This window comes from Rhinoderma darwinii, chromosome 3 (genome assembly GCF_050947455.1).
Source record: "Rhinoderma darwinii isolate aRhiDar2 chromosome 3, aRhiDar2.hap1, whole genome shotgun sequence".
In the NCBI taxonomy this organism is placed as follows: domain Eukaryota; kingdom Metazoa; phylum Chordata; class Amphibia; order Anura; family Rhinodermatidae; genus Rhinoderma; species Rhinoderma darwinii.
In genome coordinates, this window is record NC_134689.1 from 409,605,568 (window position 1) to 409,628,706 (window position 23,139).

At 41.2% G+C, this 23,139-nt stretch overlaps 1 pseudogene; it reads right to left on the reverse strand.

Annotated features, from left to right (window-relative positions):
- Positions 1-22,701, reverse strand: part of LOC142750563 (NXPE family member 3-like) — an 84,120-nt pseudogene extending 61,419 nt beyond the window's left edge.
- Between the last annotated feature and the right edge of the window lie 438 nt (positions 22,702-23,139).

Genomic DNA, 23,139 nt, shown 5'->3' on the forward strand with positions numbered 1-23,139 from the left:
TCCACTGTTTTGGCACCACAAGACCTCTTCAAACCTTACATGGTGCCTAAAATATATTCTAATAAAAAGGAGGCCCCAAAATCCACTGTGTGCTCCTTTGCTTCTGAGACCAATGATTCAGTCCATGCGCACAATAGGGCCACATGTGGGATATTTCTAAAATCTGCAGAATCTGGGCAATAAATATTGAGAGGCATTTCTCGGGTAAAACCTTCTGTGTTACAGGAAAAAAATGTATTACAAATGAATTCTGGCAAAAAAAGTAACATTTGTAAATTTCACCTCTACTTTGCTTTAATTCCTGTGAAACGTCTAAAGGGTTAAAACACTTAGTGAATGCTGTTTTGAATACTTTGAGGGGTGCAGTTTTCAAAATGGTGTGTTTTTTGGGGACTCTCTAATATATAAGGTCCTCAAAGCCACTTCAGAATTGAACTCATCCCTGAAAATATAGCCTTTTGAAGTTTTCGTAAAATTTGACAAATTGCTGCCGAGGTTCTAAGCCTTGTAACGTCCTAGAAAAATAAAAGGATGTTCAAAAAATGATGCAAACATAAAGTAGACATATGGGAAATGTTAATTAGTAACTATTTTGTGTGGTATTACTATCTGTTTAACAAGCAGATACATTCAAATTTAGAAAAATTCAATTTTTTGCAAATTTTCTCTAAATCTTGGTGTTTTTCACAAATAAATACTGAATTTATCGACCACATTTTTTCGCAGACGTAAAGTACAATATGTCACGAGAAAACAATCTCCGAATCGCTTGGACAGGCAAAAGCATTCCAAAGTTATTACCCCATAAAGTTACACATGTCAGATTTGAAAAAAATTGGGCTGGTCCTGAAGGCCAAAAGGAGCTTGGTACTGAAGGGGTTAAAAAATGCTGCTATTTAACGGTTTATTCTTTTATTAGTCCGTCCCCAACCCCCCTAGGGGAACTGAACCAGCGATCGTTTGCATGATATACTGCAACACTAATATATTGCAGGATATCGTAATTTTGACAGGCTCCCTAATAATATGAGCACAAAGATGGCAGACCTGGGGGCTTTCATTAGGCCCCCAGGCTGCCATGACAACCATCAACACCCCGCGATCACCTTGTGGGCGGACCGATGGGACATCAAAGTGAGCCACTCCTACCTTTCTAACGGCTTAGATGCCACAGTGGCTAATGACTGCAGAATCTATGGGGATAAATGGGCTAGGATCCCGCTCGTTGCAGTGTAACATACAGCCGACACGCTCAACTTATGGATCCCACTCGTTGCAGTGAAGTGTCGGTTGTAACATACAGCTGACACCGACTTAGTATGGAGCGGGCTCAGCCCGTGTGTCCGCTCCAAACTTACCCTTGCCAATGATGACGTAAGTGTATTTCAAATGTCGGCAAGGGGTTAACATGGGAGCCTATTGGCTACGGATGACGCTGTATGCCTATGCAGTGGAATCCGTCTGCTCCATTCAATGTGTACTGTAAACATATTGTGAATGGACCCTTAGGCCCTGTTCACACAGTTTTTTGCAGGCAAAAAAAATCTGCCTCAGAATTTCTTCATGAATTTTGGGGCAGATTTTGACCTGCCTGCGCATTTTTGCTACGGTTTTCACTGCATTTTTTGGAGGTTTTTCACCCGTGGCTATTGAATAAGGACTGTGAGCAAAGAGCACCACAAAAAAACGCACTGAAATTAGCGCAGTGTTTTTTTTCGGCCTCCAATTGATTTCAGGACATGTTGCTTTTTTTCCCCGGGAAAAATAAAATGTCTCTGCCTCAATGGGAGGTGATTTCAGAAGTTTTTTGGCGCTGATTCCGACCCAGTTTCCGCATCAAAATCAGCACCAAAAAACTCCTCTTTGAATAGGGCCTTAGAGCTCATTCAGATGAGCGTAATACTTGTCAGTGTGCTGGCCATTTAAATAACTGACAGCACACGGACCCATGAAAGTCAATGGGGCTATTCACACATGCGTGACTTTCCACGCAACGAGTGTCTGTTGCATGAAACTCGCTGCATGTCCTATATTGGTCCGTTTTTGCGGACCTTGTGTCCCAATCAAGTCTATGGGTGTGTGAAAAACACGGACAGCACATGAACGACATCCGTGTGCTGTCCGTGTTTCACGCATCAGTTGCTAAAGAAATTGAGAAAAATAAAAATACGGTGCATTTTTAGCGCATGCAAATCGGGCACACTCATGTGAATATAGCCTGTAAAGTGTATAACGTGTCTTCCAGGGTGTATTCACAATGTGCGGATTTGGCATTTTTTGCCGCGCGCCCGAAAACTACACTGAAAAAAACGGAAGCGTTTTTACCATGATTTGCAGTTCGCATGAAAGCCGTGGTAAAAACAAGTGCATTTTTTTGTGTGCGGTTTTCGGCGACGTGACTAAAAATGCGTCAAAACTGCCTTATGTGAATACATCCTTACATTAGAGTTTCTCAATGTTTCGAAGACAAGTTTTGTGTTTTCAAATAAATTACATCAAAGTGCCCCAAAGACCATCACATACACTTTGCTGCACATTAAATACATCATGAGGACAGTGTGAGGACCCCCTAGAAACATGGGGTGCAGCCCTTGGGGTGTAATCACTGCAGGCTGAGAACCTCGGATCTACAAATATTACATTTTATTACGGCCGGACTTCACAACACTTTCGAGAGTTGCACCCAGACCAAAAATACCAGTGACTCTACTCAGTCCTTATATATTGGTGTCCCTACAGATAAATACAGGAGGGGGGATCTTCCCACAACACTATGACTATAGATCCCCCAAACTTGTCAATACAGAGAAATACAGGGTTATTCTACAGCTACAGACATCATGATATAAGTGACGCTTGTACTTACCCCTCCCATCCATACAAAACCCAAAAACACGGCGATCCACTTCTGCTTCACGTCCATGATGTAAATACAGTAAGTGAGAAGTTAACGGAGCGTCCTGTGTAGTACAGAGAAATACTGCAATAAACCATAGTACAGACAGAGCTCATATAATGTCGTAGCAGAAACAGAGGTCATCTAGTGCGGAAATAAAATTTTGAAGGTGACAACTAAAAAGGATAAAATATCCCTGGACCATATAGTAAAAAAGACCTATAGAAAAGATACAAGGCCATGCTGGTAGACCTGGACACCATGCAAAATATAAGCATGTTGGTATAACCTGGGCATCTTCTGTATATAAATTATATATGTACAGCTTGTATGTTATACATCTTCTTGTATATAGTGATATGAAGCATGCTGGTATAACCTGGGTATCTCCTGTATATAATTATATATGTACAGCTGGTATAAGGTATACATCTTCTTGTATATAGTGATATGGAGCATGCTGGTATAATCTGGGTATCTCCTGTATATAATTATATATGTACAGCTGGTATAAGTTATACATCTTCTTGTATATAGTGATATGGAGCATGCTGGTATAACCTGGGTATCTTCTTTATATAATTATATATGTACAGCTGGTATAAGTTATACATCTTCTTGTATATAGTGATATGAAGCATGCTGGTATAATCTGGGTATCTCCTGTATATAATTATATATGTACAGCTGGTATAAGTTATACATCTTCTTGTATATAGTGATATGGAGCATGCTGGTATAACCTGGGTATCTTCTGTATATAATTATATATGTAGAGCTGGTGTAAGTTATACATCATCTTGTATATAGTGATATGGAGCATGCTGGTATAACCTGGGTATCTTCTGTATATAATTATATATGTACAGCTGGTATAAGTTATACATCATCTTGTATATAGTGATATGGAGCATGCTGATATAACCTGGGCATCTTCTGTATATAATTATATATGTACAGCTGGTATATGGTACACATCTTCTTGTATATAGTGATATGGAGCATGCTGGTATAACCTGGGTATCTTCTGTATATAATTATATATGTACAGCTGGTATAAGTTATACATCATCTTGTATATAGTGATATGGAGCATGCTGATATAACCTGGGCATCTTCTGTATATAATTATATATGTACAGCTGGTATATGGTACACATCTTCTTGTATATAGTGATATGGAGCATGCTGGTATAACCTGGGTATCTTCTGTATATAATTATATATGTAGAGCTGGTGTAAGTTATACATCTTCCTGTATATGGTGATATGGAGCATGCTGGTATAACCTGGGTATCTCCTGTATATAATTATATATGTACAGCTGGTATAAGTTATACATCTTCTTGTATATAGTGATATGGAGCATGCTGGTATAACCTGGGTATCTCCTGTATATAATTATATATGTACAGCTGGTATAAGTTAGACATCTTCTTGTATATAGTGATATGGAGCATGCTGGTATAACCTGGGTATCTTCTGTATATAATTATATATGTACAGCTGGTATAAGTTATACATCATCTTGTATATAGTGATATGGACCATGCTGGTATAACCTGAGTATCTTCTGTATATAATTATATATGTACAGCTGGTATAAGTTAGACATCTTCTTGTATATAGTGATATGGAGCATGCTGGTATAACCTGGGTATCTTCTGTATATAATTATATATGTACAGCTGGTATAAGTTATACATCATCTTGTATATAGTGATATGGAGCATGCTGGTATAAACTGGGTATATTGTGTATATAATTATATATGTACAGCTGGTATAAGTTATATATCTTCTTGTACATAGTGATATGGAGCATGCTGGTATAACCTGGGTATCTTCTGTATATAATTATATATGTACAGCTGGTATATGGTACACATCTTCTTGTATATAGTGATATGGAGCATGCTGGTATAACCTGGGTATCTTCTGTATATAATTATATATGTACAGCTGGTATAAGTTATACATCATCTTGTATATAGTGATATGGAGCATGCTGATATAACCTGGGCATCTTCTGTATATAATTATATATGTACAGCTGGTATATGGTACACATCTTCTTGTATATAGTGATATGGAGCATGCTGGTATAACCTGGGTATCTTCTGTATATAATTATATATGTAGAGCTGGTGTAAGTTATACATCTTCCTGTATATGGTGATATGGAGCATGCTGGTATAACCTGGGTATCTCCTGTATATAATTATATATGTACAGCTGGTATAAGTTATACATCTTCTTGTATATAGTGATATGGAGCATGCTGGTATAACCTGGGTATCTCCTGTATATAATTATATATGTACAGCTGGTATAAGTTAGACATCTTCTTGTATATAGTGATATGGAGCATGCTGGTATAACCTGGGTATCTTCTGTATATAATTATATATGTACAGCTGGTATAAGTTATACATCATCTTGTATATAGTGATATGGACCATGCTGGTATAACCTGAGTATCTTCTGTATATAATTATATATGTACAGCTGGTATAAGTTAGACATCTTCTTGTATATAGTGATATGGAGCATGCTGGTATAACCTGGGTATCTTCTGTATATAATTATATATGTACAGCTGGTATAAGTTATACATCATCTTGTATATAGTGATATGGAGCATGCTGGTATAAACTGGGTATATTGTGTATATAATTATATATGTACAGCTGGTATAAGTTATATATCTTCTTGTACATAGTGATATGGAGCATGCTGGTATAACCTGGGTATCTTCTGTATATAATTATATATGTACAGCTGGTATAAGTTATATATCTTCTTGTACATAGTGATATGGAGCATGCTGGTATAACCTGAGTATCTTCTGTATATAATTATATATGTACAGCTGATATAAGTTATACATCTTCTTGTATATAGGGATATGGAGCATGTTGGTATAACCTGGGCATCTTCTGTATATAAATTATATATGTACAGCTGGTATAAGTTATACATCTTCTTGTATATAGTGATATGGAGCATGCTTGTATAACCTGGCTATATTCTGTTTATAATTATATATGTATAGCTGGTATAAGTTATACATCTTCTTGTATATAGTGATATGGAGCATGCTGGTATAACCTGGGTATATTCTGTATATAATTATATATGTACAGCTGGTATTAATTATACATCTTCTTGTATATAGTGATATGGAGCATGCTGGTATAACCTGGGTATCTTCTATGTATAATTATATATGTACAGCTGGTATAAGTTATACATCTTCTTGTATATGGTGATTTGGAGCATGCTGGTATAACCTGGGTATCCTCTGCATATAATTATATATGTACAGCTGGCATAAGTTATACATCTTCTTGTATATAGGGATATGGAGCATGTTGGTATAACCTGGGTATATTCTGTATATAATTATATATGTACAGCTGGTATTAATTATACATCTTCTTGTATATAGTGATATAGGAGCATGCTGGTATAACCTGGGTATCTTCTGTATATAATTATATATGTACAGCTGGTATAAGTTATATATCTTCTTGTACATAGTGATTTGGAGCATGCTGGTATAACCTGGGTATCTTCTGTATATAATTATGTATGTACAGCTGGTATAAGTTATACATCTTCTTGTATATAGTGATATGGAGCATGCTGGTATAACCTGGGTATCTTCTGTATGTAATTATATATGTACAGCTGGTATAAGTTATACATCTTCTTGTATATAGTGATATGGAGCATGCTGGTATAACCTGGGTATCTTCTGTATGTAATTATATATGTACAGCTGGTATAAGTTATATATCTTCTTGTACATAGTGATTTGGAGCATGCTGGTATAACCTGGACATCTTCTGGTATATAATTATATATGTACAGCTGGTATAAGTTATACACCTTCTTGTATATAGTGATATGGAGCATGCTGGAATAACCTGGGTATCTTCTGTATGTAATTATATATGTACAGCTGGTATAAGTTATACATCTTCTTGTATATAGTGATATGGAGCATGCTCGTATAAACTGGGCATCTTCTGTATATAATTATATATGTACAGCTGGTATAAGTTATACATCTTCTTGTATATAGTGATATGGAAGATGCTGGTATAACCTGGGTATCTTCTGTATGTAATTATATATGTACAGCTGGTATAAGTTATACATCTTCTTGTATACAGTGATATGGAGCATGCTGGTATAACCTGGGTATCTTCTTTATATAATTATATATGTACAGCTGGTATAAGTTATACATCTTCTTGTATATAGTGATATGGAGCATGCTGGTATAACCTGGGCATCTTCTGTATATAATTATATATGTACAGATGGTATAAGTTATACTTCTTCTTGTATATAGTGATATGGAGCATGCTGGTATAACCTGGGCATCTTCTGTATATACATGATAAACAATAAATATCCATTAAAAAATTGAGTTATAAGTTGATATTTTGGCCAAAACACGCAAGCTCACAACCCGCACCAAGGATCCTCATCGTCTTGTGAGTCCCTACACTCATATTATAAGGAAATAACTGAAAAGGAAATATATTTACTTAAAAACACTAAACAGTCCATACTTACTGATACGAGGGCAGGTACACACACCAGTTCCCAGCAGGATGCAGACAAACCACAATGCTACATAGAGGGAGATTACACAGTTGCAAAATACTGATGAAAAGCCACTACCACACCTATCATTTATGAGAGGAGGGCTGCTTAGTAAGATCATTGCACACTAATGCCAGTCACATGGTTACATGTAGTGCACCACGCTGGCTTGCAGCCTGTTGATTACGCCCATACTATTCGATTAGGCGGGATATACTTAAAGGCTATGTAAACTTTTGAACACATTTTCTTTATATAAAACAGCATATGAGAGGATTTAAAACAGCTTTTAAATAGTTTTTTTATTTAAAGAAAAAAAAAAGTTTTATGTTTTGAGATACAGCTTCTATTTATCCTGGACACATAGAAGCTGTATGTTGCGCTCAAACCCTGCAGACAGTATCATGACTAAGGTATGTTTGAGGTTTGTGATGTCTTTGACCTCCCACCAATACCCCATATTATGGACCACAACCTGAAATTGGTGTAAACACAGCAGACGTTTATGAAATACACAAAATATTTAAATGCAACCATAGCATAACCATAGTTACATAGTTAGTTACATAGGTTGAAAGACATAGGTCCATCAGGTTCAACCTTTCTCAATAAATTACCGGTCATTCTTTGCTTAATTTACTATAACCCTCAATGCCATTCATCCGTAAATAATCATCTAGCCTTTTTTTAAATGCGGACATAGTATCTGCCATCACTATCACTTGGGGAAGGGCATTCCATAGCTTGACCACTCTAACTGTAAAGAACCCTTTTCCATATTGATGTCTGAAACATCTTTCTTCCACACGTAATGGGTGTCCCCTGGTCCTTTGTAGCGTTCTTGGAGAGAATAGATCATGTGCTAGTTCTCTGTATTGACCACACGTATACTTATACATATTAATAAGATCACCTCTAAGACTTCTTTTTTTCAAGCTGAACAAGCCCAATTTTTCTAGCCTTTCATTGTAAGCGACACCTCCCATCCCATGTAACAATCTCGTTGTCCACCTTTGAACCCTCTCCAGTTCTCCTATGTCCTTTTTATAACGTGGAGCCCAAAACTGAATCCATATTCTAGACGTGGCCTTACAAGGGATTTATAGAGTGGTAATATTACATTTGAATCCCGAGTTTTTATCTCTCTTATTATACACCCCAAAATCCTATTTGCTTTTGCAGCTGCTGCCTGACATTGAGTGTTGCTGCTTAGCTTATGTCACGATCTGTGGGTATGTGGACCCACTGGGCTGTACCTCCATAGCGGTATAGCAGCTGGCCAATACAGAGTACCAAGTAAAGTCTATACTTCAAGCAAGAGTACCTGTGGTGGTTCAGACAGTAGCGATGACTAGGCTCAGTTGGGACCTTGGCAGCAGACACCAGGCGTGGTGTAACACAGCAGACAGATCGGTGGTACAACACGACTCCAACTCTTTAAGGCACAGGAACACGGTAGCACGGGATACAGGTAGCAGATACAGGAACACTGGAAGACACTAAGGAACTATTTGCAAAGACTAACACGGATAACACAAACAAAGCTCAGGCAATGAAGAAAGGGGTAGGACCCTTCTTATAGTCCAGGGTGATCATGGGAGCAATCAGTCAATCTAAAACATGTGTGTGCTCTTGCCCATTAAAGCCAGGAATGAGCTAGTGCACGCACCCTAGTGGTCACTGCAGGACAGGACAGCCGCATGTGCTGGCATCTCTGGGGAGGAAGACGTCTGCAGGATGATAGGAGTCTGCGACCGCGGACGTTACAGTATTCCCCCTCTTCTTGGGGCCAGAAGGAGAGAGGAACTTATTAATGAGGGAAGGAGCCTTGACGCTCTCCTCTGGCTCTCAGGTCCTCTCTTCTGGACTAAACCCCTTCCAATCCACCGAGTAAAAAGCTTTTCCTCTTATCGTCTTGAAGTCCAAGAACTCCTTGACCTTGAATACATCGGCAGAACCGCTGGGGGCAACTGCAGGGCTAAGTGTCTTACAGTAGCGGTTCAAGACCACAGGCTTCAGAAGAGACACGTGAAAGGAGTTGGGGATTCTGAGGGTAGAGGGCAGCCGAAGCTTATAAGACACCGGGTTGATCCGGGAGTGAATTTGCACGACGGCACCCTCAGCCGGATATTCCTTGGGGACAGCCAGACCTTGGTACCTGGAAGAAACTGGGATGGCTCTCTTCTCCTTGCATCTGCCTTTCGCTTCATGCGGTTGACCGCCAGCAGAATAGAGGATCGGGTGTGCTGCCAGATCTGTACGAAGTCCCTGAATGCAGAGTCAGATGCAGGCACCTGGGACATAGGGGACACAGGGGGAGGAATTAATTAAGTACATCAAGGAGTTTGCAGAGGGTTCTCCAAAATTTTGAGGTGAACTGAACCCCCGATCCGACACGATATGCAGAGGTAATCCATGCAGGAGAAAGATGTGTTGGATGAAGAGGTCGGCCAGTCGAGAAGCAGAAGGTAGACCGGTTAGCGTAATGAAATGAGCCATCTTTGAGAATCGGTCCACGCACTGCATCCAGCAGAAGGAGGCAGGTCTGTGACAAAGTCCATTGCTATATGCTGCCAAGGAGCATTTGGCACAGGCAGCGGCTGAAGAAGGCCAGCAGGCTTGGAGGGAGCAATCTTGTTAGCCACGCGCAACGTGCAGAACGAGACAAAGTCCATGATGTCTTTGGCCAGTGTGGGCCACCAGAATTGACGGGAAATCAGGTCTCGGGTTTTACGGGCACCCGCGTGACCTGCCAGTCTGGAGCTGTGTCCCCAGCAAAGCATTCTACTTCTGTCTGCCAAGTGCACAAAAGTCCTCCCCGGAGGGATGTTTCTTACTTGCAGAGGGTTAACAGAGATAATGCAGGACGGATTAATGATATTTTATGGAGGCTCCATGGTGTCCTCTCGAACGACCTGGAGAAGGCATCTGCCCTCACATTCTTGTTGGCAGGGCGGTAGTGAAGCTCAAACTGGAACCGGGCAAAGAACAGCGACCACCTGGCTTGACGGGGGTTCAGTTGTTTGGCTGTCTGGAGATAGGTGAGGTTCTTGTGGTCAGTAAATACCAGGACTGGATTAACTGCGCCCTCTAGTAGATGTTTCCACTTCTCCAGGGCAAAATTGATGGCCAGTAACCCGCGATCCCCAATCGAGTAGTTGCGCTCTGCGGAACAGAAAAGTTTAGAGTAGTAGCCACATACCACTGCCTTGCCCTTGTGACCTCTCTGCACCAACAGAGGAGGCATCCACCTCCAACGAAAACTGTCGAGATACATTAGGATGATGGAGGGTAGTACGGTACGGTACGGTAGGGCGGTATGGACCTTAAGCCTTGAGAACGTGGCCATTCCAGGAAGGCCCATACCTTCACAGGATCCATCTTGAGGCCTAGATTGACATGCTGCGGATTAAAAAACCGCACCGCAGATTTTTTACACAGCGTGTGGATGAGGTTTGTTCAAATCTAATCCAGTCTGCTGCCACTGTATTAGGCCTGATTCACACAAACGTGTCTATTTTGCACAGATTTTCAGGTGTTGCAGTTCCGTGTGCCATCCGTTTTTAATGTCGGTGTTGGTGACATTAAACATTGCATTTCTTTAGCAACTGTTGTGTGAAACACGGACAGCACACGGGTGACGTCCATATGATGTCCGTGATTTTCACTCACCCATAGACTTCAATGGGCACGTGATCCGCAAAAACGCACCAGGATAGGAAACGCGCTTCGTGAAAATTCACGCATGTCTGAATAGCCCCATTAGATTGCATAGGTCCGTGTGCTGTCCGTTGCTTCAACGGACAGCACACGGACAAGTATTACACTCATCTGAATGAGCCCTAAGGCACTATTCACACAGGAGTTTTTTGGCGCTACAACGTTCGTCTGAATGGCTTTATGCTGCAAATTTTCCGCAATGAAATACGTTGCAGAAAGTCTGCAGTATGTACGCTATGTGTGGACGAATACTGTGATCCGCCGCTACAAGTGTGTCAGCAATTCACAGTACGAGCAGATAAGGAATGAAGGGGAAGCAGCACTCGTATGAGCGACTCGGCACCTTCAAAACAGCTGATCGGCGTGGATGGCAGTAGTCGGACCCCCACCCATCTGGTATTGATGGCTTATCCTGAGGATAGGCCATCAATTTCTTAGGACTGGACAACCCCTTTAAGCAGCACCGTAAACTGCCATCCACAATCTGGGAGGGGGGAGGTGAATACGCTAGAAAGAGGTAGTGAAGCACCAAACCGTTACATAAAAGGGTATGTGTATATCGTGATACCAGAATTTCAAGGGATATTGTAGGTTTTCATTGTGAGCATAGTTCCTTGACAATAAGAAAATCACAAGTTATCCCCCTGCAGGGACCCCCAGCGATCAGTTGTAATCTGTGAGGAAACCTGGCGGTAAGTGTTCAATTTCCCTGCAGCGCCACCATAGGGGTAATTAAGCATTACGCAGTGTCCATTCAAATTCTTGGGTTCTCTGTAATAAAGGACAGGTCTTGCAAAGCGAGAGATCCTCTTTGAAACCACTCTCCACTCTGGCCAAGAAGTAAAGATCTTAAATAGAGGACCCCCCCCCCCCCTCTATTAACTCAGGCTTGCCTAACAGGAAAATTTATTTTCGAAACTGGACAACCACTTCAAGTAAAAACAACGAGAGAATGTTCAAGCAACACTGTATGACTACACAACTGAGCAAGGAAATGTCACAAAACCATCAAGATGACCTATTTTACATTCTGTACTGTAGATCAGGAAATCGTGTGTGGTTTTAATTTTACTATTACTGTATAAACCGCGATCCACCTTCTGGGGGGGGTGTGGAAAAACTAGAAAAAAGTAGTGAAGCACCGAACCGTTACATTAAAGGATATGTGTAGATTTACCACATGTCAGAAGATGTTATCGTAGGGGTAAAGCGTGTCTCTGAGCTGAACATCCCTCCTGAAATATCTCAAGAACTAATGGTTCACTGTGATCTCAGTGTGGTTCCTAGCGTCGGATTATAGGGAGAGCACATGGGGCACGTCCCCCGGGGCCTCTACCACCTTGAGGATCTAGGGGGTCTTCACCAAGTCTGGTTCTTCTTTTACCCATAGGGAAAATGAGGTTCTCCTGATGGCAATCCTAACTAGCTGAGAAGAGGTAGAGAGGTGGCCCCCCATCAGTGTGGCTCTTTCTTTTGAAGTCCAAGTGAGTCACTAGTTCATCTGTCTCCATTATTCCCATAGACTAGACTATTTCCCATGTGAAACCACCTGTCCTATATGTGGCTGCAATAGGTGGTCAAATGGGGTCCCAGAGGTTGACTAGGGGCCCCTACAACCTCAATTTGTTCCTGGTGGTTCCCCTTCGGTTTCTGATGGCTTTCAATATGTTTACTTTGCTTTATCTATATAATGGCTTTGGCCCAAGAGTTCCCTATTGTTATTCTACTGTGTCTCCCACCCTTAGCTGGTATATGAGATATAGATCAGATAGAATTAGGACTGGACAGAAAAAATTGGTGAGGATCAATGATTTGTGCGGCATTGGACGCATGATGTCCATGTAAAGTTCATCCTTGTCAAGGAGGGTGGTCCTGGCGTTATAGGTAATTTGGGGGAAGAGATTACATTTTATTTTAGGGTATTTTTATATTTTCTTTATTTTTATATTTTATCATGTTTTTATTTATGTGCTGAGAGGATATGATCTGTGTACTACCAGCATTTCTTTGCAAGCAGATCACATCTCAAAGTGGCCAGCAGCCCATCAGGCATCCTTCCAACATCCCACCCTGCCCCATGTGCCAATTTTCTTGACCACAGCCCATATGTGGATGTCTCCTTTCTGCTTTCGGCCTATAATGTTAAACATAGTGATCCATTTCAAAACTGTATTTAGCACTTTTTGTAACAGATAGATGATTATTTCAGTTCGCTCTCAGCAGGATTAGACTGACGTGGTGTCACCCCAGTCTCATTGCAGATCGATATACGGCACAAACTTAAAGTGATGTATGTATACAGTATATACATATGGTGGTTGTGAAGTCATTAATCTGATAGTACACACTGTAGAGATTCCATACAGTTTCATATCATCACCTAATTTGGCATTGGGGTGCAGAGTATTTAAACTAGGGCTGAGGAGGGAGGTCAATGTAGAAAATAAAGGGGTAGTCAGGTTAGAGAGGGGTCAGACTAAATTGGTGGGGGGAGAAATAGACTGTGGGGAGAGGACTGGACAACAGGATAAGGAGATCCTTTCGTTACAAAACAGCAATGAAAATAAAAATGCCCAAATAATATCAAATAATCAAATTTCTGATACTGAAAGTGAAAAACTGAAAGGCAAGTTAAAGTGTATGTCCACAAATGCCAGAAGTCTAGCAAGCAAAATGGGGGAGCTGGAGGCCTTGGTACTGGAAGAAAATATATATATAGTTGGTGTTGTTGAAACATGGCCGGACTCTTCTCATGGCTGAGCTGTAAATCTACAGGGTTTTACACTGTTTTGGAAAGACAGGACAAATAGGAAAGGCGGTGGTGTATGTCTGTATGTGAGAAGTGATATGAAGGCGGTGGTGCCTATCTGTATGTGAGAAGTGATATGAAGGCGGCAGTGTATGTCTGTATGTGAGAAGTGATATGAAGGCAGTGTTGAATGTCTGCATGTGAGAAGTAATATGAAGGTGGTGGTGTATATCTGTATGTGAGAAGTGACATGAAGGCAGTGGTGAATGTCTGTATGTGAGAAGTGATATGAAGGTGGTGGTGTATGTTTGTATGTGAGAAGTGACATGAAGGCAGTGGTGAATGTCTGTATGTGAGAAGAGATATGAAGATGATGATGTATGTCTGTATGTGAGAAGTGATATGAAGGCTGTGGTGTATGTCTGTATGTGAGAAGTGATATGAAGGCAAGTGTGAAAGAGGCAATAGTGGGTGAAGATTGTGAGGAGATTGAAACGTTTTGGGTGGAATTACAAAGGGAGGTAAACACTGAAAAAATTACTTTTGGTGTAATCTATAGACCCCCCCCCCCCCCCCGCCCCCCCAATATAACTGAGGAGATGGAAGATCGGCTATATAAACAGATGGAGTGGGCTGCGCAGGCGGGTACTGTAGTGATAACAGGGGACTTTTATTACCGGGATATTAATTGGTGTCGTGGTTCAGCTTCAACTGCAAAGGGGAGAAATTTCCTCAATCTGTTGCAGGAAAATTTTATGGGCCAGTTTGTGGAAGACCCGACTAGAGGTGAAGCTTTGCTGGATCTGGTCATTTCTAATAATGCAGAGCTTTTTGGGAATGTCACTTTTCGTGAAAACCTCGGTAACAGTGATCACAATATAGTTACGTTTTACCTATACTGTTAAAAACAAACACCGGCTGGGAGGGCAAAAACACTTAATTTTAAGAAGGCCAATTTCCCCAGGATGAGGGCAGCAATTCAGGATATAGACTGGGAAGAACTAATGTTAAATAATGGGACAAATGATAAATGGGAAATCTTAAAATCTACTTTGGGTAATTAAAGTGTATCATTTATTACTATAGGTAACAACTATAAACGACTAAAATTAAACCCCTCATGGCTTACACCTTCTGTAAAAAGGGCAATACATGACAAAAAAGGGCATTTGAAAAATACAAATCTGAGGGTACAGCTGTAGACTTTGTAAATTATAAAGAGCTTAATAAAATCTGCAAAAATGTCATAAAATTAGCAAAAATACAAAATGAAAGGCAGGTGGCCAAGGATAGTAAAACAAATCCTAAAAAATTCTTCAAGTATGTAAATTCAAATAAGCCCAGGTCTGAACATGTAGGACCCCTAGATAGTGGTAATGGGGAGTTGGTCACAGGGGATCAAGAGAAGGCAGAGTTACTAAATGGGTTCTTTAGCTCTGTATATACAACAGAAGAAAGAGCAGCTGATGTAGCCGGTGCCAGTGCTGTTAATATATCTGTTGATATACTGAATTGGATGAATGTAGATATGGTCCGAGCTAAATTAAATAAAATAAATGTACACAAGGCCCCGGGACCAGATGGGTTGCACCCTAGAGTTCTTAAGGAGCTTAGTTCAGTTATTTCTGTCCCCCTCTTCATAATATTTAGAGATTCTCTAGTGACTGGTATAGTGCCAAGGGACTGGCGCAGGGCAAATGTGGTGCCTATTTTCAAAAAGGGCTCTAGGTCTTCCCTGGGTAATTATAGACCAGCAAGCTTAACATCCATCGTGGGGAAAATGTTTGAGGGGCTATTGAGGGACTATATACAGGATTATGTGACAAAAAAATAGTATTATAAGTGACAGCCAGCACGGTTTTACTAAGGACAGAAGTTGTCAAACCAACCTGATCTGTTTTTATGAAGAGGTGAGCAGAAGCCTAGACAGAGGGGCCGCTGTGGATATAGTGTTTTTGGACTTTGCAAAGGCATTTGACACTGTCCCCCATAGACGCCTAATGGGTAAATTAAGGACTATAGGTTTAGAAAATATAGTTTGTAATTGGATTGAGAATTGGCTCAAGGACCGTATCCAGAGAGTTGTGGTCAATGATTCCTACTCTGAATGGTCCCCGGTAATAAGTGGTGTACCCCAGGGTTCAGTGCTGGGACCACTATTAGTCAACTTATTTATTAATGATATAGAGGAAGGGATTAATAGCACTATTTCTATTTTTGCAGATGACACCAAGCTATGTAATATAGTTCAGACTATGGAAGATGTTCATGAATTACAGGCAGATTTAAACAAACTAAGTGTTTGGGCGTCCACTTGGCAAATGAAGTTTAATGTAGATAAATGTAAAGTTATGCATCTTGGTACCAACAACCTGCATGCATCATATGTCCTAGGGGGCGCTACACTGGCGGATTCACTTGTTGAGAAGGATCTGGGTGTACTTGTAAATCATAAACTCAATAACAGCATGCAGTGTCAATCAGCTGCTTCAAAGGCCAGCAGGATATTGTCGTGTATTAAAAGAGGCATGGACTCGCGGGACAGGGATGTAATAATGCCACTTTACAAAGCATTAGTGAGGCCTCATCTAGAATATGCAGTTCAGTTCTGGGCTCCAGTTCATAGAAAGGATGCCCTGGAGTTGGAAAAAATACAAAGAAGAGCAACGAAGCTAATAAGGGGCATGGAGAATTTAAGTTATGAGGAAAGATTGAAAGAATTAAACCTATTTAGCCTTGAAAAAAGAAGACTAAGGGGGGACATGATTAACTTATATAAATATATTAATGGCACATACAAAAAATATGGTGAAATCCTGTTCCTTATAAAACCCCCTCAAAAAACAAGGGGGCACTCCCTCCGTCTGGAGAAAAAAAGGTTCAAGCTGCAGAGGCGACAAGGCTTCTTTACAGTGAGAACTGTGAATTTATGGAATAGCCTACCGCAGGAGCTGGTCACAGCAGGGACAGTAGATGGCTTTAAAAAAGGGTTAGATAATTTCCTAGAACAAAAAAATATTAGCTCCTATGTGTAGAAATTTTTCCTTCCCTTTTACCCATCCCTTGGTTGAACTTGATGGACATGTGTCTTTTTTTCAGCCGTACTAACTATGTAACTATGTATGTAACTATGTAACTATGTAACTATGTAACATACAAAAAATATGGTGAAATCCTGTTCCATGTAAAACCCACTCAAAAAACAAGGGGGCGCTCCCTCCGTCTGGAAAAAGAAAGGTTCAACCTGCAGAGGAGACAAGGCTTCTTTACTGTGAGAACTGTGAATCTATGGAATAGTCACCGCAGGAGCCGTCACAGCAGGGACAGTAGATGGCTTTACAAAAGGGTTAGATAATTTCCTAGAACAAAAAAATATTAACTCCTATGTGTAGAAATTTCTACCTTCCCTTTTCCCGTCCCTTGGTTGAGCATGATGGACATGTGTCTTTTTTTCAACCGTACTAACTATGCAACTTTCAGATTCCAAAATGGCAAATGGGCACAGGCTGCCCAATGGTTACCAGCAGTAATGGCGGCCATATAAGTTGTCAAACAGCTTTCCACAACCTTCCCAACATACACAGTCGAGTCACATTATTATGACCACCTCCTACTTTCTGCATTGGCAGCGAGTAGCCCATGAAGGAAGTGATGTGTCGTGGCTTGGTGGGTGTATAAGGTGTGTGATAGGCTGTCTGAACACATATCACTCGTTGTTGCCGTGGGTAAAAGGGGAGATTTATCAGAAAGGGATGATTATTGGTTATCGGGTCAAGGGTGGCGGTATTTCTCAAACAGCGCAGTTTGTGAACTGTTCGCGTGCTGCTGTGGTGAAAGTGTATCGTGAGTGGACAAATGGAACCATTGGGAATAACCTACGTGGAAACAGCAGAGCACCACGTGCCATTGATGTGAGAGGTGAATGCCGGCTACGAAGGTGAGCGAGGGCTGGACGACACGCTGCAGTGGAGCAGCTTATCATAAAAATCAACCAGGGGGCTATCGGACGTGTGTCTAAAACAACAGTTCAGTGAATACTATTGCGTATGGGGCTCCGAAGCAGATGGATAGTCACTGCTCCTATGCTAACAAAAGTGCATCAGAAAAAATGTCTTCAATTTGCACGGTAGTGTCGGAATTGGACCACCGATGATTGGCAAAGGGTTGCCTTCTCCGATGAGTCACGTTTAAAAGTTTAAAAGTAAAAATCACCCTTTTTCCCTTATCAGTCCTTTATTATTTAAAAAAACAAACAAACAAATAAACTATACATAATTGGTATCGCCACGTCGGTAATGGCCTGAACTACAAAAGTCTTTCATTATCTATCCCGCGCGGTGAACGCCATAAAATAAAATAATAATAAACCGTACCAGAATCACAATTTTTTGGTCACTTCACCTCCCAAAAAATGGAATAAAAAGAGATCACTAAGCTGTATGTACCTAAAAATGGTCCTGATCGAAACTACAGTTCGTTACGCAAAAAAACAAGTCCTCACATGACTTTCTTGATGGAAAAACAAAAAAGTTATGGCTTTTAGAATAAGGCAACACAATAAGTAAATAATTTTTTATAAAAAGTATTTTATTGTGCAAACGCCATAAGACATAAAAACACTATAAACATCTGGTATCGCCGTAATCGTATCGCCCCGCAGAATAAAGTGAATGTGTCATTTATAGCGCACGGTGAATGCTGTAAAAAATAGGAATAAAAAACAATAGTAGAATTGCTGTTTTTTAGTCACCGCGCCACTTAAAAATACAATAGAAACTGATTAACAAGTCGCATGCACCCCAAGAAAACTACAATGGATTCCTCAAGGGGTCTAGTTTCCAAAATGGGGCCACTTTTAAGGGACTTCCTCTGTACTGGTACCTCAGAAACTCTGTAAATGCGTCATGGCGCCCAGTAACCAATTCAGCAAAATCTACATCCCAAATAGCGCTCCTGCCTTTCTGAGCTCTGCCGTTTGTCCAACCAGCAGTTTATGACCACATATGGGGTATTTCCCTAATCGGAAGAAATTGCTTTACAAATGTTGGGGTGCTTTTTCTCCTTTATTCCTTGTTAAAATTAAAAATGTATAACTTTTATCGGAAAAATTGGATTTTCAATTGCACAGCCTAATACCATAAAATTCCGCAAAATACCTGTGGGATCTAAATGGCCATTATACCCCTCGATAAGTTCCTTGAGGGGTTTAGTTTGCCAAATAGGGTCACTTTTGGGGGTTTCCACTGTTTTGGCACAACAAGACCTCTTCAAACCGGACATGGTGCCTAATAAAAAGGAGGCCTCAAAATCCTCTAGGTGCTCCTTTGCTTCATATATATATACATATGGGAAATGTGAACTAGTAACTATTTTGGGTGGTATAACCCTCTGTCTAAGGGTATGGTCACACGTACACGTCCATTACGGCTGAAATTACGGAGCTGTTTTCAGGAGAAAACAGCTCCTGAATTTCAGACGTAATGGCAAGTGCAGGCGTTTTTCGCAGCGTAATTGGAGCTGTTTTTCTATGGAATCAATGGAAAACGGCTCCAATTATGTCCCAAGAGGTGACATGCACTTCTTTGACGCGGGTGTCTTTTTTACGCGCCGTCTTTTGACAGCGGCGCGTAAAAAAAATGACCGTCGGCACAGAACATCGTAAGACCCATTCAAATGAATGTTTGCCGGCGCTTTGGAGCCGTATTTTCGGACGTAATGCGAGGTTAAAACGCCCGAATTACATCCGTAAATTGGGTGTGTGAACCTAGCATTACAAGCAGATACATTTAAATTTAGAAAAATGCTATTTTTTCCAAATGGTCTCTAAATTTTGCAATTTTTCACAAATAAACAATGAATATATCGACCAAATTTTACCACTAACATAAAGCCCAATGTCTCACGAGAAAACAACCTCAGAATCACTTGGATAGGTATAAGCTTTCCGAAGTTATTACCACATAAAGTGAAATATGTCAGATTTGAAAAATGGGCTCTGAGCCTTAACGCCAAAACTAGGCTGCGTCCTAAATAAGCTGGTCACTAAGGGGTATACAAGGACCAAAAAGTATTATCGGTGTACTGAGGTATGTGAGTACACTCGCTAATATACATTCCGGTCCCCTGATACGACTCTTTGTCACCGACCCCGCTGTACTGTATGTACAAGCAGGAGCAAGTAGCACAGCGAGTACATGGAGTACAGCAAGGCCGGTCATGTGACGAAGAGTCGTATCGTCATCAAAGAAGACTGTGCAACTAGACTTCCGGTCCACCGGCAGCGCTTTAAAAATCTATGACAATCTCAGAATCAGGGCGACGGGGGACCAGAATGCATTGCCATAGACTTCTATGTAAAAAAAAAATTATCCTGACAGAAACAAATCAACTGCCAAATTTCGGCATGACAAAACCAATAGATCTGTTAACTGATCCGTGATTTAGAAAAAATACAATCGGACAATTTAACAGGATAGCAAACATGATGTGAACAGGCCCTTACCTGGCTCTGCTGTCAGGTGAATGTCCGAACTTAACACTAACATGAAATATGTCGTCTTGATAACATTTCGCAAACTTTGCAGAACTTTACATCCAAATTTTTTATTATTTATTGGTGGAAAAACTGGCCTCTCTTCTCTTTCACCAGCCCTATGAGATTAGGTACAAAGAGCGTGACTGCCATTCAGAGGGGTTAAACTGTGATCTAAATGTGATATCTGTTCTTCACCAGAGTAAGGCCGGATTCACACGAGCGTGTGCGTTTTGCGCGCGCAAAAGGTACATAACAGCCCCGCGTGTCAGCCCCGTATGATGCGCGGCTGCGTGATTTTCGCGCAGCCGCCATCATTATGACACTCCGTTTCGATGTTTGTAAACACCGTTGTACTTTTCTGTTTACATTCATAGTTTGACAGCTGTTGCGCGAATCACGCGCGTCCCACGGAAGTGCATCCGTGTGGTGCGCGTGGTTTTCACGCACCCATTGACTTCAATGGGTGCGTGATGCGCGAAATACGCACAAAGAACGGACATGTCGTGAGTTTTACGCAGCGGACTCGCTGCGTAAAAATCACGAACAGTCTGCACTGCCCCATAGACTAATATAGGTCCGTGCGAGGCGCGTGAAAATCACGCGCATTGCACGGTCGTATATAACGTTTGTCTGAATAAGCCCTAATAGTGGAGAATGCGGATTCACGAGTTTATGTAAAAGCGAGTATTGTGAGAGCATGGTTTGCTAATTTTTGCATCAGAGGATATTTAGCTGGGATTCTCAATTTTATCCAGAAAGTGAGGGTAAAGCCATGTTCACATCTCGATTTGGCCCTATATTTAGCTAAATGTGTCCATAGGTTTTCATTAACCCGACGGAGTCCAAAAGAGTGTTCTTTTGGCCTCTCTCGGGCTGGTATATGTCGGTATACCTTTTTTTTAAAAATATTTTAAAATAAAATAACGTAGTAGACTACGCTTTTCTGTCCTGTCGAATCCCGCAAAAAACGTATGCTGCGTGGTATATGTTTTTTAACATGGTGGCACAATCTTGTGCGCGGTGTACGGACCTGACTCAGAAGCGAGGAGGATGTATCAGGAGATGCTACTATAGTAACTGCGGCCCGTGTAGTTTACTGCATAAGCCCCAGTTACTACGGTGGTGGGTGGGGAGACTGTCAAATCTTGGAACAAGTTTTTCCTGCCCATGGAGCCCAGGACTCATTTTAGGATGCCCTTACTGCAGCGAGAGGGAAGAAGCTGCCCCAAGTATAAGGGGACTGGAGCCCCAGGTTAGGCACATATCTCTCTGAGAGACTCCCTGTGGCAAGACCACAGAAAGGTTCCCTACAGTAATAAATCTAACTGCTGCCCCCGTCATTACTGTAGATAAGAATCCATCAGAGCAGGTTTGGGGAAAAAAGGGTGGGAGGGAGTCTGTGAGGAAAATTTTTGATATTCACCCTCCAAAGTATTCGTGTGCGTGCGGGGTCACCTCTTTAGTAACCTCGCACATATAGTGGGGACACTGGCACTCCACCTGCGGATGCAGAAAATCGGTTAGGTGACCAACGGTGAGGGGAATAGTGTCGAAAACTGGCAGGTCTACCGGCACCCGCCGGGCGTTGACTTGGCTGGAGACCAGGATATGCTCAGGAGAAAAAAATTAACTAAAATAAAAAAATAGCAGCAGACCTGAGGATCAGGTCACGTCTGCCTCCTACAGACGCTGGGCTAAAACTGATTAAGCCAAGGTCTGTGCGAGGGGCATGGCCTGCCACGGCGGAGCCAAGACTCTTTCTTGCCTAGTGTTAGAGGCCCATACCCAAATAATATTAACGAAAAAGAGGAATTATTTAACATTTTTAAAAAGTTAAATAAAAAAGAAATGAAAAAAATGTATGATGGGTTTATAAGGGACCTGGGACATCCAGTACGCTCTTCAATCAACTTTAGTCATACTGTGCCGGAGAACCCCTTTAAGAAAGTCCTCCCTAGAACCTTCTCAACCTTCGGTGTCCTCCATACCCAAAGCTTTTTATAATCAGCAGCTGGAAGGCAAACCAGCGCACTAACCCTAATGACGGCAGTGATGTATTCCAGGTTATCACATAACTATGAAAGGTCACACTTACCAAGGACAAGGTCAGAAGGAAGAAAAACAGGACCCAGCGAGGCTGAGGAGTTGTCACCATGACAGAAGTCACCACCAGGTCCGGCATCTGCTTATTGCTGACTAGTTCCTTCTCTCTCTGCAACTAACAAATTATATGTTGAGGTTATAATTATTTTTGCTTCTCAGACTCCAGGGAAATGGAGCATCGGAAAATATAATTGCATCACCAGTCACTGAATCATATAACAAGTTGCTTGCTTCATCTTGACTTCCTCTGTAAGGGTGTGTTCACACGTAAACGGCCGAAAAATCAGAATCAGAACGCCTCCAAACAATTGCCCATTGATTTCAATGTGAAATACGGCGTTCTGTTCCGATGGGGCGTTTTTTTACGCGTAGGTTTTGAAAAAACGGCTCGTAAAAAGAAGTGCATGTCACTTCTTGAGCCATTTTTGGAACAGTTTTTCATTGACTAGAAAAACAGCCCCAAAAACGGCCGTAAAAAACGAGTTTGCTTAAAAAACGGCTGAAAATCAGGAGCTGT